At 45.8% G+C, this 15,661-nt stretch overlaps 1 protein-coding gene across 4 annotated transcripts in view; it reads right to left on the reverse strand.

Annotated features, from left to right (window-relative positions):
* INO80 (INO80 complex ATPase subunit) overlaps positions 1 to 14,637 on the reverse strand; it is a 140,623-nt gene extending 125,986 nt beyond the window's left edge. For 3 of the 4 annotated variants that reach the window (XM_008016982.3, XM_008016985.3, XM_008016984.3), the window contains exon 1: positions 14,329 to 14,637. The gene's annotated coding sequence lies outside the window, so the exon portion shown is untranslated. Of the gene's footprint in view, positions 1 to 14,199; positions 14,302 to 14,328 lie in introns of those variants that run through there. The other variant, XM_008016983.3, reaches the window with a different exon arrangement.
* Between the last annotated feature and the right edge of the window lie 1,024 nt (positions 14,638 to 15,661).

Below are 15,661 nucleotides of genomic sequence, written 5' to 3' on the forward strand. Positions count from 1 at the left end.
AAGGCGGGCGGATCATGAGGTCAGGAGATCAAGACCATCCTGGCAAACATGGTGAAACCCCGTCTCTACTAAAAATACAAAAAATTAGCCGGGCATAGTGGCAGGCGCCTGTAGTCCCAGCTACTTGGGAGGCTGAGGCAGGAGAATGGCATGAACCCGGGAGGCAGAGCTTGCAGTGAGCCGAGATCGCGCCACTGCACTCCAGCCTGGGCGACAGAGCGAGACTCCGTCTCAAAAAAAAAAGAAAAAAAGAAAAAAAAATACAAAAAATTAGCTGGGCTTGGTGGCATGCACCTGTAGTCCCAGCTACTCAGGAGGCTGAGGCAGGAGAATTATTTGAACCCAGGAGGTGGAGGTTGCAGTGAGCCAAGATTGTGTCACTGAACTCCAGTCTGGGTGACAGAGCAAGACTCCACCTCAAAAAAGAAGATATGACTATTTCTTATGTCACCTATTATGGGTTTGTGCCCATGCATTTGCATTTTAAAATACATACTGTGTAACTGTAAGTTACTTTATTTATGTTTCCCCAATATATTACAATTAGGGCATCATACTGCTTTTTAAAATTACATGTTATATTACCTATAGATTTCATTCTAGGATTTTAAAAAGGGCATATTAGGCCAGGCGCGGTGGCTCACGTCTGTAATCCTAGCTCTTTGGGAGGCCGAGGCAGGCGGATCACCTGAGGTCAGGAGTTTGAGACCAGCCTAACCTATATGGTGAAACTCCATCTCTACTAAAAATACAAAAATTAGCTGGGCATGGTGGTGGGTGCTTGTAGTCCCAGCTACTTGGGAGGCTGAGGCAGGAGAATTGCTTGAACTCAGGAGGTGGAGGTTACAGTGAGCCAAGATCATGCCACTGTACTCCAGCCTGGGAAACAGATCGAGACTCCGTCTCAAAGAAAAAAAAAGGGGGGGTGTATTATAAAATATTTGTAATAAAAAAGGAGAGTTGGGTCTGATACAGTTAAGAACCATGCTCTCTGATAACCACTGTTTATCAGAACGAATGAAGTCAATATTGCTGAGCGACTCTTGCTTTTGGATACTCTACTGTGTAATCTTTGAAAACTTGGACTATTCCTTCTTTAACTCCTTGACTGAAACTTTATTCTAAATGTGGAGTACACCAAAGTTCTGTCATCTATTCCTACCCCTTAGAAAATCTCATCTTCTACCAGGAATTCAATTAACACTGTTGTATGACTGACCCTCTAGCTCTCAACTTGCACAGCATACAATCCACATTTCTAGATGCTTCTAGAAATGCTTTCTAGATGCTTTCTAGTCCCTACAAACCCAAACTACTCATATGGCTCCGCAGAAGCTAGTTCATCTGTCTTTCCTATTTATATAACAATTATTCAGACTCAAAATCTATGAATCATTTTTTACACCCCCTTCTACTTCTCTCCTGACATACACTGAGCCCCAATGTGTAGTTAATTCCTCTTTGGGAATAATGTCTGGAATATGTCAGTTTCTTCCTATTATCAGTGTTTTCATTTAGCTTCTTAGCCTCACACCTAGACTACTGCTTCCTAATTGAGTTTCCCACCTCCAGGTTCTTATCACTCTAATTCATCCTCACAGATACTTTCAGATCAGTATTCCCAAATCATCATTCTTGTTTTATATTTTTTTGAGACACAGTCTCGCTTTGCCACCCCGACTGGAGTCCAGTGGCGCGATCCCAGCTCACTGCAACCTCCACCTCCCTGGCTCAAGCAATTTTCCTGCCTCAGCCTCCCAGGTAGCTGGGATTACAGGTGCCCATCACTACACCCAGCTAATTTTTCCTATTTTCAGTAGAGAAGGGGTTTCACCATGTTGGTCAGGCTGATCTCAAACTCTTGACCTCAAGTGATCCACCTGCCTCAGCCTCCCAAAGCACTGGGATTACAGGTGTAAGCTACCACACCCAGCCCAAATTCATCATTCTGATTATGTCATTAGTTCCTCAATAGTTTTCCAAAACTCAATAAAATCTAAATTCTTCAGCCTGAAATTTAAAGACCTTTATCATCTGGTTTTGAGTTACCTTTTCAATTTAATCTTTTACGACTTCCCCACATTCCAGCCAAATTAAGAGTTCCTTTAAAATGGCTCTTAACTTCCTATTAGACCTGTCTCACTTCGAGCAAAAAGGCTCTTTAAAATTCATCTCACCGCCAGGCGTGCTGGCTCACACCTATAATTCTGGCACTTTGGGAGGCCAAGGCAGGCTGATCACCTGAGGTCAGGAGTTTCGAGACCAGCCTGACCAACATGGAGAAACCTCGTCTCTACTAAAAACACAACAAAATTAGCTAGGCATGGTGGCGCATGCCTGTAATCCCACCTACTTGGGAGGTGGAGGCAGCAGAATTGCTTGAACCCGAGAGGCGGAGGTTGTGGCCACTGCACTCCAGTCTGGGCAGTAAGAACAAAACTCCGTCTCAAAAAAAAAAAAAAGCAATAAAGTAAAATAAAATTCATCTGACCACACGCTCATACTGTATTGCTAAGGATGAAAGAACTATTCAATGTTTTCGGAACAATTCATCACTGAATAGCCTGTTCCACACCCTGAACTCTGGCTCTTCATTATCCTGAATGCGAACTCTGATCATACTTCAGCTGCCCTGCCAACAGCTTCATGTTAATGGTAAACTGTATGCTTCAGAATCATACTCTCATATATCAGACTTCCTGAGCTGTGTTCATGAGTAATTCTGGGCTGATTGCTTCATACTCTCTAGTTACTACTAGGCCCTTACTTCTTTTCTTTTTTTTTTTTTTTTTTTTTTAATGGGTAGTCTTGCTCTTTCTCCCAGTCTGGAGTGCAGCGGTCCGATCTCGGCTCACTGCAACCTCCGCCTCCCAGATTCAAGGGATTCTCCTGCCTCAGCCTTCTGAGTAGCTGGGATTACAGGCGTGAGCCACCACGCCCAGCTAACTTTTTTTGTATTTTAGTAGAGATGAGGTTTCACCACGTTGGCCAGGCTGGTCTCAAACTCCTGACCTCAAGTGATTTGTCTGCCTCGTCCTCCCAAAGTGCTGGGATTATAGGTATGAGCTACCATACCCGGCCAACTTCTTATCAGTATTTATATTGTACAGAATTATATATTCTGTACAAAATTCACTTTTATACTTAATTTTACTATGCTAAAAGTCAGTGTTCATTATGGGAGTGGACACACTTAACCAGTCTGGGCAGTAACAGAGAAGTTATGTAGAACTGTGTTCCTCAAAGAAGACTGAAAATCAAAGTTAAGGTAATTCATCCCAAAGACAAACCATCTGCAAATAAGCATGAGTTGAACTGTACACTAACTGGATCCTGCTTTTCAAACTGTAGATATTTCAGTCAGTCATATCTGTGATGATTATATAAAGAGTAAATGTAATTACTTTCACTCTATTAACTATGTGGTCTAACAATCAACAAGGAGATATGTTTACATCAAACCAGGTGGTTGATAAACATTTCTTCAAATGTTAGACATTTTCCTTTATGCAAGAAGCTTGGGGGTTGGGAGGTACCTCCATTATAAAGAATTCCAAGTGGGGATCCAAATTTCTCTATTTTCTCAAATACTTAGTAAGGAGGCTACATACACAACCATTCTACTGAGATTCATGTGCCAAATGTTTCATATGTGTTTGCATTTTCATTTAAACCTTATATGATGTCGATATTATTACAACCACCATTTTACCAAAAACTGAGCTTAACTAACTCACCCAAGATCATACAAACAGAAGTGCGCCAAGATGGGAATCCAAGAAGTGTGACTTCAAAGCCCCACAAAATTAAGTACTCCAAGTCTGAAGTACTTGCAGCAAATTAGAGGCTCCCAGGACATAATACTATGCCACTGGAGTATTTCAAAGAGTATTTTAATTTATTCAATCATTCAATCATCTGTTTATATCAATATAAAACTTTATTTTATAATATGGGTCATAATCCAATTCTACTTTGATTTTGCTACTCAAATTGTTCCAGCTTTGGTCACCGGAAACTTTCAGTTGGTTCCTTTGCTTCTTTGACATAACCCCATTAATGTGAAATGTTGTTGTTTTTAGAGCACCTTCTTATTTTTTGGCACAAGATACTCAAGGTTCATCTTATATATATTTCCTGCCCCAATCACAGAATCAACCATTTCTCCAAGGAGCCCTAGTTTCTTTTACTGGAGAATAGTATTAGAAACTAAGATCCGGGGCCAGGTGTCCTGGCTCACACCTATAATCCCAATGATTTGGGAGGATGAGGCAGGAGGACTGCTTGAGCCCACCAGTTCAAGACCAGCCTGGGTAACATAGGGAGACCCACCTCTCTATAAAAACAGAAAACTTTGACTGATCGCAGTGACTCACGCCTGTAATACCAGCATTTTGGGAGGCCAATCACTTGAGCTCTGGAGTTTGAGACCAGTCTGGGCAACATAGCGAAATCCCATCTCTATGAAAAATACAAAAATTAGCCACACGTGGTGGCGAGCACCTATAATCCCAGCTACCTGGGAGGCTGGGATGCGAGGATGGCTTAAGCCCAAGAGACAGAGGTTGCTGTAAGCTGAGATTGCACCACCAAAACCCAGCCTGGGTGACAGGGCCAGACCCTGTCTCAAAAAAAAAAAAAAAAGAAAAAAAAGAAAGAAAAAAAGAAAAAAATTAGATTAGCTGGGCATAGTGGCATACACCTGCGGTCCCAGCCCCAGCTATTTGGGAGGCTGAGGTGGGAGGATAGCTTGAGTCTGGAAGGTCATGGTTGCAGTGAGCATGCCACTGCACTCCAGCCTGGGTGACAGGTCAAGACCCATGTCTCAAGGAAGAAAAGAAACCAAGATCTGGACACTAGGTGCACTCCTAGGTGTTGTTTCTTTCAACTTTCTCAGCTGACAAAGAATGGAAATATATCTGTGTATATTAACTCAAGTATGTACATATATCTACAAATATTTCTACATATAAACATGGAACTATTTTGCACTGGTATCTCCAATTTGAATCCATTACCACAAAGATTATTCTAGCCTCCTCACCTTGCTTATCTGTAAATCCCACTTCAACAGTGAAAAGCCTGCCTCCTGCCATCCATTTACTTAACTGTTCAATTGTAGTTACATACATAATCAGTAACACATTTTCATTTAAACCAGTATCAGAATTGTTAACCTCTAACCCTTTGGGATGTAACTTTATGAATTAAAGTATAAGGCTTATGTACAGTTCCTTTTGTCTTACAGAGTTCACTCATTTCCCAAGTTACTTAAAACAGCACCTTCCTCCCATTTAGCAAGATTGTTTCACACATTTGTGATAGTTTCTCCTGCCAAGGTTTGCATGCCTGAGGCCTTGACCTCTAAAAAAATTTTTTTTAACTTGCATACATTGAAGCTTACTCTTAGCCCAGAACAGCAGATCACACCTGTAATCCTAGCACTTCAGGAGGCCAAGGCAGGCGATCACTTGAGGCCAGGAGTTCAAGACCAGGAGTTTGAGACCAGCCTGGCCAACACGGTGAAACCCTATCTCTACTAAAAATACAAAAATTAGCCAGGCATTGTGGCACACACCTGTAATCCCAGCTACTTCGGAGGCTGAGGCAGGAGAATTGCTTGAACCCAGGAGGTGAAGGTTGCAGTGAGCCATGATCGTGACACTGCACTCCAGTATGGGTGACAGTAGAAGACTCTGTCATTAAAAAAATAACTACCTAGGCCGGGCGTGGTGGCTCATGCCTATAATCCCAGCACTTTGGGAGGCCAAGGCGGGTGGATCATTTAAGGTCAGGAGTTCGAGGCCAGCCTGGCCAACATGGTGAAACCCTGTCAGTACTAAAAGTACAAAAATTGGCCGGGCGCGGTGGCTCAAGCCTGTAATCCCAGCACTTTGGGAGGCCGAGATGGGCGGATCACGAGGTCAAGAGATCGAGACCATCCTGGTTAACACGGTGAAACCCCGTCTCTACTAAAAAATACAAAAAACTAGCCAGGCGAGGTAGCGGGCGCCTGTAGTCCCAGCTACTCGGGAGGCTGAGGCCGGAGAATGGCGTGAACCCGGGAGGCGGAGCTTGCAGTGAGCTGAGATCCGGCCACTGCCCTCCAGCCTGGGCAACAGAGCTACACTCCGCCTCAAAAAAAAAAAAAAAGTACAAAAATTAGCTGGGTGCCCTGGTGGGCACCTGTAATCCCAGCTACTCAGGAGGCTGAGACAGGAGAATCGCTTGAGCCTGGGAAACAGAGGTGGCAGTGAGCTGAGATCGTGCCACTGCATTCCAGTCTGGGCAACAGAGCGAGACTACGTCTCAATAAATAAATAAATAGGCCGGGCATGGTGGCTCATGCCTGTAATCCCAGCACTTTGGGAGGCCGAGGCGTGTGGATCACGAGGTCAGGAGTGTGAGACCAGCCTGACCAACATGGTGAAACCCCGTCCCTACTAAAAATACAAAAATTAGCTGGGCATGGTGGTGCACGCCTGTAATCCCAGCTACTAGGGAGGCTGAGGCAGGAAAATCGCTTGAACTCAGGAGGCAGAGGTCATGGTGAGCCAAGATCGCACCACTGCACTCCAGCCTTGGCAACAGAGCAAGACTATGCCTCAAAAAATAAATAAATAAATAAATAAATAAATAAATAAATAAACAAACAAGCTTTACTCTTTGTGCTGTAAAGTTCTATGGGTTATGACAAATGCATAATGCCACGTGTCCACCATTACAGTATCAAACAGAATACTTTTATCAAGCAGTAATTTTAACTGAATTAAACGATACAACTTTCAGTGGAAACAGCATGGTAAGGAAGAAAGATGATGAAGTCAAGAGCTATGAGGTGAATCCATTGAAAAGCCATAAATAGACGAGGACTGGCAGCTACCCACTCTGGGTCTCAATAGTTCCACTGTTAAATGGGGGTTCAATTCAACTAACAATATATAGTATTTATTAAACATTATGTATCAGGAATGGTGCTAAGCACATCACATGGATTGCCTCATTTATATCTAACAACGCTATTAAGTAGACACTGAGACAGCAGGACATCCACCCTCAGAACAGGAACCTTTGTACAAAACAGAAAATTAAATAAGGGTGATGTTGAAAAACGCAAGAATATGTGGGATCAGAAGCACACCCAGTGCCACACCATGGAAAAGGGAGGCCAGCAAAAGACTGGGCCAAATCTCCACAGTCTCTTTGGAAAGAAGACAGGTCAGGCTATTGGATTCACTTACACAGATGCCAGTAAGAAAAAAAGCATCGCCTAGGGGGAGGATACACTGATATAGTATTTGGAGAATCCCAAGAAGTACATTCCTGGAACAAAAATGATCTTTGCCAGCATTAATAAGGCAGAAAAGGACAGATTTGACAGCTTACCTCAAAAAAGCTACTAATGGCTAGGCACAGTGGCTCACGCCTGTAATCCCAGCACCTTGGGAGGCCAAGGCGGGCAGATCACTCGAGGTCAGGAGCTCGAGACCAGCCTGGCCAACATGGTGAAACCCCATCTCTACTAAAAATACAAAAATTAGCTGGGCATGGTGGTGGGCACCTATAATTCCAGCTTCTAGGGAGGCTGAGGCAGGAGAATTGTTTGAACCCGGGAGGCAGCGGTTGCAGTGAGCCGAGACTGCCCCACTGCACTATAGCCTGGGTGACAGAGTAAGACACTGCAAAAAAAACAAAAAACAAAAAATGTACTAATGAGTAATTGATCACTGCCATATTTATTACAAAACAGAAATGTCTGGCCAGGCACAGTGGCTCATGGCTGTAACCCTAGCACTTTGGGAGGCTGAGGCAGGTGGATCACCTGAGGTCTGGAGTTCAAAATCAGCTTGGCCACATGGTGAAACCCCGTCTCTACTAAAAATAAAAAAATTACGCCAGGCGCAGTGGCTCATACCTATAACCCCAGCACTTCGGGAGGCTGAGGCGGATGGATCACCTGAGGTCAGGAGTTTGAGATCAGCCTGGTCTACATGGTAAAACCCCATCTCTACTAAAAATACAAAAATTAGCCAGGTGTGGTGGCAAGCACCTGTAGTCCTAGCTACGTAGGAGGCTGAAGCAGAAGAATCACTTGAACCTAGGAGGTGGAGGTTGCAGTGAACCGAGACAGTACCACTGCACTCCAGCCTGGACAACAGAGTAAGACTCCATCTCAAAAAGAAAAAAAAAATGGCCACGCATGGTGGCGGATGCCTGTAATCCCAGCTACTGGGGAGGCTGAGGCAGGAGAATTGCTTGAACCTGGGAGGCAGAGGTTGCAGTGAGCTGAGATCATGCTACTGCACACCAACCTAGGCGACAAGCAAAACTCCGTCTCAAAAAAAAAAAAAAGAAGAAAAAGAAAACTGGCCGTGGTTAAACGAATATACTTGGTTTTTTGGATTTTATTTTTATTTTTATTTTTATTTTGAGACGGAGTTTCCCTCTGTCACCAGGCTGGAGTGCAGGGACGCAATCTTGGCTCACTGCAACCTCCACCTCTAGGGTTCAAGCGATTCTACTGCCTCAGCCTCCCAAGTAGCTGGGACTATAGGCACGCGCCAGCACGCCCAGCTAATTTTTGTGTTTTTAGTAAAGATGGGATTTCACCATGTTGGCCAGGATGGTCTCGATCGCTTGACCTCATGATACACCCGCCTCGGCCTCCAAAAGTGCTGGGATTACAAATTTAAGCCACGGTACTCGGCCTCTTTTATTTTTTAGACAGGGTCTCGCTTGTCATCCAGGCTGGAGTTAAGTGGCAGGATCACAGCTCACTGTAGCCTTGACCTGCTGAGCTCAGGCGATCCTCCCATTTTAGCCAGCCTCCAGAGTAGCTGGGACTACAGGCATGCACCACCATGCCCAGCTAATTTTTTTCTGGAGATGGGGTTTTGGCATATTGCCCAGGCTGGTCTCAAACTCCTAGACTCAAGTGATTTGCCTGCCTCGGTCTCCCAAAGTGCTGAGATTACAGGTGTGAGCTACCGTGAAGGTCTTGGTTTTTATTTTAACAGTAATTCCAATTAAGTAAATGATACCACTGGTTTCCCCTTCTAAAGATATGACTGAACTTCATTAGTAATGTTCAACTTTTCATCAAGATGGTGAATGCCATCTTAAAACCTATAGGAGATTGGCTTTATATTTAGATTTATATAACTGGTTATGTTAGCCCATATAAACACTGGCAAAATTCCTTCATTGTCTCAGAACCAAGCACAATTCACCTGTGTTTTGTTTTTATTTGCCTCTTAAAGGAAAGGGCTGATGATAAGGCAGCAATGTCTACACTTTTGGCCTTAACTATGCCAAGCTAATTAGAATTCCTTGTAACTAAAATGGTTCCTTTTACTTACTGAAAAGCACTTTAGGGTGTGGTTTATGTGTAATATCAAATAAGGAACAGTTAACGCTTAAAAAATAAAATAGACCAGCCACAGTGGTTCACGCCTATAATCCTAGCACTTTGGGAGGTAGAGGCAGGCAGATCACCTGAGGTCAGGAGTTCCAGACCAGCCTGGTCAACATGGTGAAACCCCATCTCTACTAAGCATACAAAAATTAGCTGGGCATGATGGCACATGCCTGTAGTCCCAGCTACTCAAGAGGCTGAAGCAGGAGAATTGCTTGAACCCGGGAGGCGGAGGTTGCAGTGAGCCGAGATCGCACCACTGCACTCCAGCCTGGCCAAAGAGCGAGACTCCGTCTCAAAAAAAATGATTTTTTTTTTAAATGGTCTGGTCTGTTCTTAAGCCTTAACACAATCTTATTTACTAAGAAGTTTCAAAAACAGGCCAGGCACAGTGGTTCACACCTATAATCCCAGCACTTTGGGAGGTCAAGGTGGGCGGATCATGACGTCAGGAGTTTGAGACCAGCCTAGCTAACATGGTGAAACCCCGTTTCTACCAAAAATACAAAAATTAGCCGGGTGTGGTGGTGCAAAATCCTAGCTACTCGGGAGGCTGAGGCAGGAGAATCCCTTGAACCTGGGAGGTGGAGGCTGCAGTCAGCCGAAATCACACCATTGCACTCCAGCCTGAGCTACAAGAGCAAAACTCTGTCTCAAAAAAAAAAAACCTCTTTGCCGGGAGGGGGAAAAAATACCTCTTGCCCAACAGAATAGGTGTCTTCAGACTACAAACGGGTTCAAGATACATTAAAAAATGTTGGCCGGGCGCGGTGGCTCAAGCCTGTAATCCCAGCACTTTGGGAGGCCGAGACGGGCGGATCACGAGGTCAGAAGATCGAGACCATCCTGGCTAACACGGTGAAACCCCGTCTCTACTAAAACTACAAAAAAAAACTAGCCGGGCGAGGTGGCGGCTGCCTGTAGTCCCAGCTACTCGGGAGGCTGAGGCAGGAGAATGGCATGAACCCGGGAGGCGGAGCTTGCAGTGAGCTGAGATCCGGCCACTGCACTCCAGCCTGGGCGACAGAGCGAGACTCCGTCTCAAAAAATAAAAAATAAAAAAATAAAAATTAAAATTAAAAAAATGTTAAGAACCCTGTTCTGGAGGGAATAGCTCTGTTGCCCAGGCTGGAGTGCAGTGGCACAATCAGGGTTCACTGTAGCCTCAACTTCCCGGGCTCAAGCAAACCTCCCATTTCAGCTTTCCAAGTAGCTGAACTACAGGTACACATCACCCTAGTCCAAAAATTTTATTTTCTGTAGAGATGAGGTCTCGCTATGTTGACCAGGCTGGTCTCAAGCTACTCAAGCTCATGTAATCCTCCCTCCTCTGCCTCCCAAAGTGCTGGAATTACAAGTGTAAACCACTAGGCCTGGCCGAAAATACTCTTCAAAATATTTATGGGGAAGGCAGAAGGACTGTAACAAAAACAGAATACTGATTCTGTCATTTACTGGCTATGTGATTTAAGTTGGTTTCAATTTTCTCATCTGTAAAATGAGGATAACTACCAGGAAGTTTCATGAGAATTAAAATGATAATATATAAGGTATCTACCATACTGACTCACAAAAGTTGTCTGATATTAGTATCTGATATTAGTATGTGGTATTAGTATTGATATTATCTGATATTAGTATCTGATATTAGTATTGTCTGATATTAGTATGCCCTTCTCATTCTCTACATGCTATAGCCTATCATATCAAGATTTTGATACTTAAGATCCAACTTTAAAACTTTTCAACTGTTGGCTGGGCACAGTGGCTCACACCTGTAATACCAGCACTTTGGGAGGCCGAGGCAGGCAGATCATAAGATCAAGACATCGAGACCAGCCTGGCCAACACGGTGAAACCCCGTCTCTATTAAAAATACAAAAATTAGCCAGGCGTGGTGGCATGTGCTGCTTGGGAGAATTTCTCCAACCCAGGAGGCAGAGGCCGCAGTGAGCCTAGATCGTGCCACTGCACTCTAGCCTGGTGACAGGGTGAGACTCTATCTCAAAAAAAAAAAACAAAAACTTTCAACTGTTTTCCTACAAAAACTCGATCTCCTATGAACACTAACCCACTCTGTCCACTCTAAAATCCACTGCGTCCTAGCATTTACATTTCATGTGTATTTTGTCATTGTTGTTGTTGTCGAGCCAGCTTGGGCTCTTGTCGCCCAGGCTGGAGTGCAGTGGCTCGATCTCGGCTCACTGCAATCTCCACCTCCTGGGCTCAAGCCATCCTCCCACCTCAGCCTCCCAAGTAGTTGGGACTACAGGTGCACATCACCATGCTTAGCTAATTTTTGTACTTTCTGTAGAGACAGGATTTTGCCATGTTGTCCATGCTGATTTCAAACTCCTGAGCTCAAGCAATCCGCCTGCCTAGGCCTCCCAAAGTGCTGGGATTACAGGTGTGAGCCACCAAGCCTAGCCTATTTAATGTGAATTTGTAGGTTGACATATAAAATCCCCTAGCCAGTTTTTTTGTTTGTTTGTTTTGTTTTGTTGAGATGGAGTTTGCTCTTGTTGCCCAGGCTGGAGTGCAGTGGTGTGATCTCGGCTCACTGCAACCGCTGCCTCCCAGGTTTAAGCGATTCTCCTGCCTCAACCTCCTGAGTAGCTGGGATTACAGGTGTGTGCCACCACGCCCAGCTAATTTTTTGTATTTTTGGTAGAGACGGAGTTTCACCATGTTGGCCAGGCTGGTTTCGAACTCCTGACCTCAGGTGATCCACCCGCCTCAGTCTCCCAAAGTGCAGGGATTACAGGCATGAGCCACCGCACCCGGCCAACAAACTTTCATTAAGTGAACTTCTAATACCACAGCTTATAATTTGTTTTGTTTTGTTTTGTTTCTAGAAACAGGGTCTCACTCTCCGCCCAGGCTTGAGTGCACTGGCACAATCATAGCTCACAAGGGACTCAAGTGATCCTCTTGCCTCCTGAGTAATGGACTACAGGCTTGAGACACCATACCCAGCATCATAGCTCTTGATTTGTTGCTTTGGCTTAATCACATTTCCACCTTGATGTACTCAAAATGTTTTTATTAGTCATAAACTTTTCTAATCACATTTGTGCTCACTACAATTATTTCCTATCACAATTTACAGACTTTCAAAAATTGATTCAGTTTCTACTGAAATAAAATGTAGAGGAAAAGAACACAGTAAACAAAAACGATGGAATTTAATCCCTTAAAAACAAAATTCATTTTAAAGTCTAGAAGGTATGCAACTTTTACCACACATAATGATCTCAAATTGTTTTATAGGAGGAGGAGCTTGGAAATTTCAAACATAAAATGCAACTACAACAGAATATTATTAGGCATTAAAAGCGAATGAGGCCATGTGCGGTGGCTCATGCCTGTAATCCCAGCACTCTGGGAGGCCAAGGCAGGCCGATCACTTGAGGTCAGGAGTTCGAGACAGGTCTGGTCAACATGGTGAAACCACGTCTTTACTAAAAATACAAAAATTGGCCGGGTGTGGTGGCAGCCGCCTGTAATCCCAGCTACTCGGCTGACCCACGAGAAGCGCTTGAACCTGGGAGGCAGAGGTTGCAGTGAGTCGGGACCACGCCACCGCACTTCAGCCTGGGCGACAGAGGGAGGCTCATTCTCAAAAAATAAAAAAATAACAAAAAATAAAGAATTAAGTTCCGATATATGCTACAACATGGATGAACCCTGAAAACACCATGTTAAGTGAAACAAACCAGGCAAAGAAAGATACATGTTGTATGTTTCTTTTTTTAGGCAATCTAGGCAGAAAATATATTAGTGGTTACCTGAGGCTGGAGAGAGAGGGAATGGGGAGTGACTGCTAAATGGCTTCTAGAGATTCTTTTTTAAGGTGATTAATTTTAGGGTGATTAAAATAGTGGTTGATGGCTACAGAACTTAATAAATATAGTTTTAGAAAATCACTGCATTATACACTTTAGAAAGCTGAATCTTTTGGTATTTGAATCATATTTCAATAAAGCTATTATTTAATTTATATTGCCACTGAAAAGCCACAATTATTTTGTGAAGGAAATAATGAAAGTCACTGACTGGAAAACTAACCTGTGACGTTAGCCAGGTCAACCTCCAAATTCCTTCCCCCATTTCTAACAAGTACATCAAACTAGAGACAGTGTGTGAATCAAAGAATTCCAGGCACAGTTGGCTGTTAACTAGAATAGTAAGTGGCTTCCTAGGCTCTGTCACTCCTAAACTGTAGGGGGCTTCCAGCCTCGGAGATTACGGAAGTAGTACTTTTCATTAGCAAGCTCAAGAAGAAGTGTCAAAATAGGATGACACTTTCCTAGTCGCTCTGCAAAAACCTAAAAAACCAGAAGGGGTGTCATCTAGACACTCCTAAGTCTATGCAGGTGTCAGCCTGCCCTCACCCAACACCAGCCAGCAGCGTGCACCATTCAACCATATCTTAACTTGCCCCTTACAAATTGACACTTACACTAACGAGCCCTTTGATCTCATTTGTTTAAAATGACAGATATACAACCCTCACGGGGTTCCCACTCAAGGCCTTCCAGCCTCCGCCCTGCCCCTGCCCACCCCCAAACCTACACACGTGTTAGCCCGACACCGCCCCACCGGGTCCCACGTGCACCTGGTCTAACACACTCCCCACGTGTGGGCGCCCCACGGGCTTCCTCAGGTAGCTGAGGTCACCGCATGACCCCGGGTCTCCAGAGATAAGAGACGGGAAGGACAAGGCCCTAGTCACCGAGGTCCCAATCCTGCGGGGAGTGTCCACACCCATCCTCCATACTAACCCCAACAAATGCAAGGGCCGGGGGCGACGGCCCCTTTAAGACGCGGCCCAGTTGTCGCCAGCAGAGAGGGGCGCAACACGACCTACACAACCCCCTCTCCGTTCGCCCGCCCACGTCTAGTCGCCTCACCTCGGGCCGCCTGGCCCCGCCGCCGCGACGGCGGCGGAGGGGGGGCGGGGTGCGGGCGGGGTCCGGAGGGGGGGGTCGCCCCGCCGACGGTGGAGCCGCGGTTCGCTCTCTGAGGCCGTGGGACGGTGACTGCGTTGGGCGTGGACGCTCCTAGCTCGCTCCCTCCGCGGCTCCTGGGACCCCAAGATGGCGGCGGCGCTGAGGCGGCTGCGGGCGCTGGGCCGGCGGCGGCGGCGGCCACTTTCACTCACTGAGAGGAGCGGAGCAGGGACACGGGGAGCCATGGCGGGGGGGAGGAGAGGCGCCATAGCCAGGCCAGAACAATCGAGCCGCTACACGGGTGGGTTACCCCCGCCCCGCCCACACTCACTGCTTGTCGCCTGCCCGTGGCCACCCGCAGTGCCGCTGCCGTCGGCCTCGCGCAGCTCGCACCCCGCCGCTGCCACCTGACGCCCCGTGCGAACCGGGGTTCGAGGGGAGACCCTGATCCATGCCATCTGAGTACAGATTGGTCGGGGCTGGGACTGGCGAAGATTGCCGAAAGGCGGCGGGGAGGAGGAGGAGGATGTCATCGCTACAGTGAGCAAGCAGATCTCGCGGGAGGAAATGTCGCGAGAGCTTTTCAGGCCCGCAACCGCCGAAGCAAGGTTACTTTTCCCGGAAGTAACGTCAATCGAAACCGCCCGGGATCCTGGGATGTTTGTTCCCGCAGGCTAGAGGTGGGAAGGTGAGGCCGAATTGATAGATCTCTTGAGGGGAAGGAGAGGCTCATAGCTGGTATTTTATTACCAGTTTCTGACCCCTTTGGATGGGGTTGTAGATTGTCGGGGAAGTGCCGGGAAGTTCGACTACTATACAGTGATTAGTTTGGGGCTCCTATTTAGACTCTGGGACCAAGAGCGCTAGAGGTTAGGTAAGAGCATAGTTAGATGTCTATGTGAAGGTTGTAGGATACAAGGACTTGGGAACACGCAGACCTGTTATCGGAAATGCCAGCCTGTTCTCACATCCATACAGTATGCCTTTGAAAAGTGAATAATTACTTTTACCTGTGCCAACTCTACAATTTGAGTCCACTGCCACCCACATTTACTAAACTTGGGGTCTCGCTATGTTGCCCAGTCTAGTGGGCTGGTCCCAGTCTCCTGGCCTGTAGTGATCCTCCTGCCTGGAAGGATCACCTCAGGCCAAACGTCTTAGAGCAGTCCATTAGACTGGTCAACATAGCAAGACCCCGTCTCTACGAAAGAGAAAACGTAATACACGTAATCGACCCAACCACCAGGATATGTGGTGAGAATTGCCTAGTGTAAGGCCTAGGTATAGATAAGAA

Source organism: Chlorocebus sabaeus, chromosome 26, assembly GCF_047675955.1.
Source record: "Chlorocebus sabaeus isolate Y175 chromosome 26, mChlSab1.0.hap1, whole genome shotgun sequence".
Classification (NCBI taxonomy): Eukaryota; Metazoa; Chordata; class Mammalia; order Primates; family Cercopithecidae; genus Chlorocebus; species Chlorocebus sabaeus.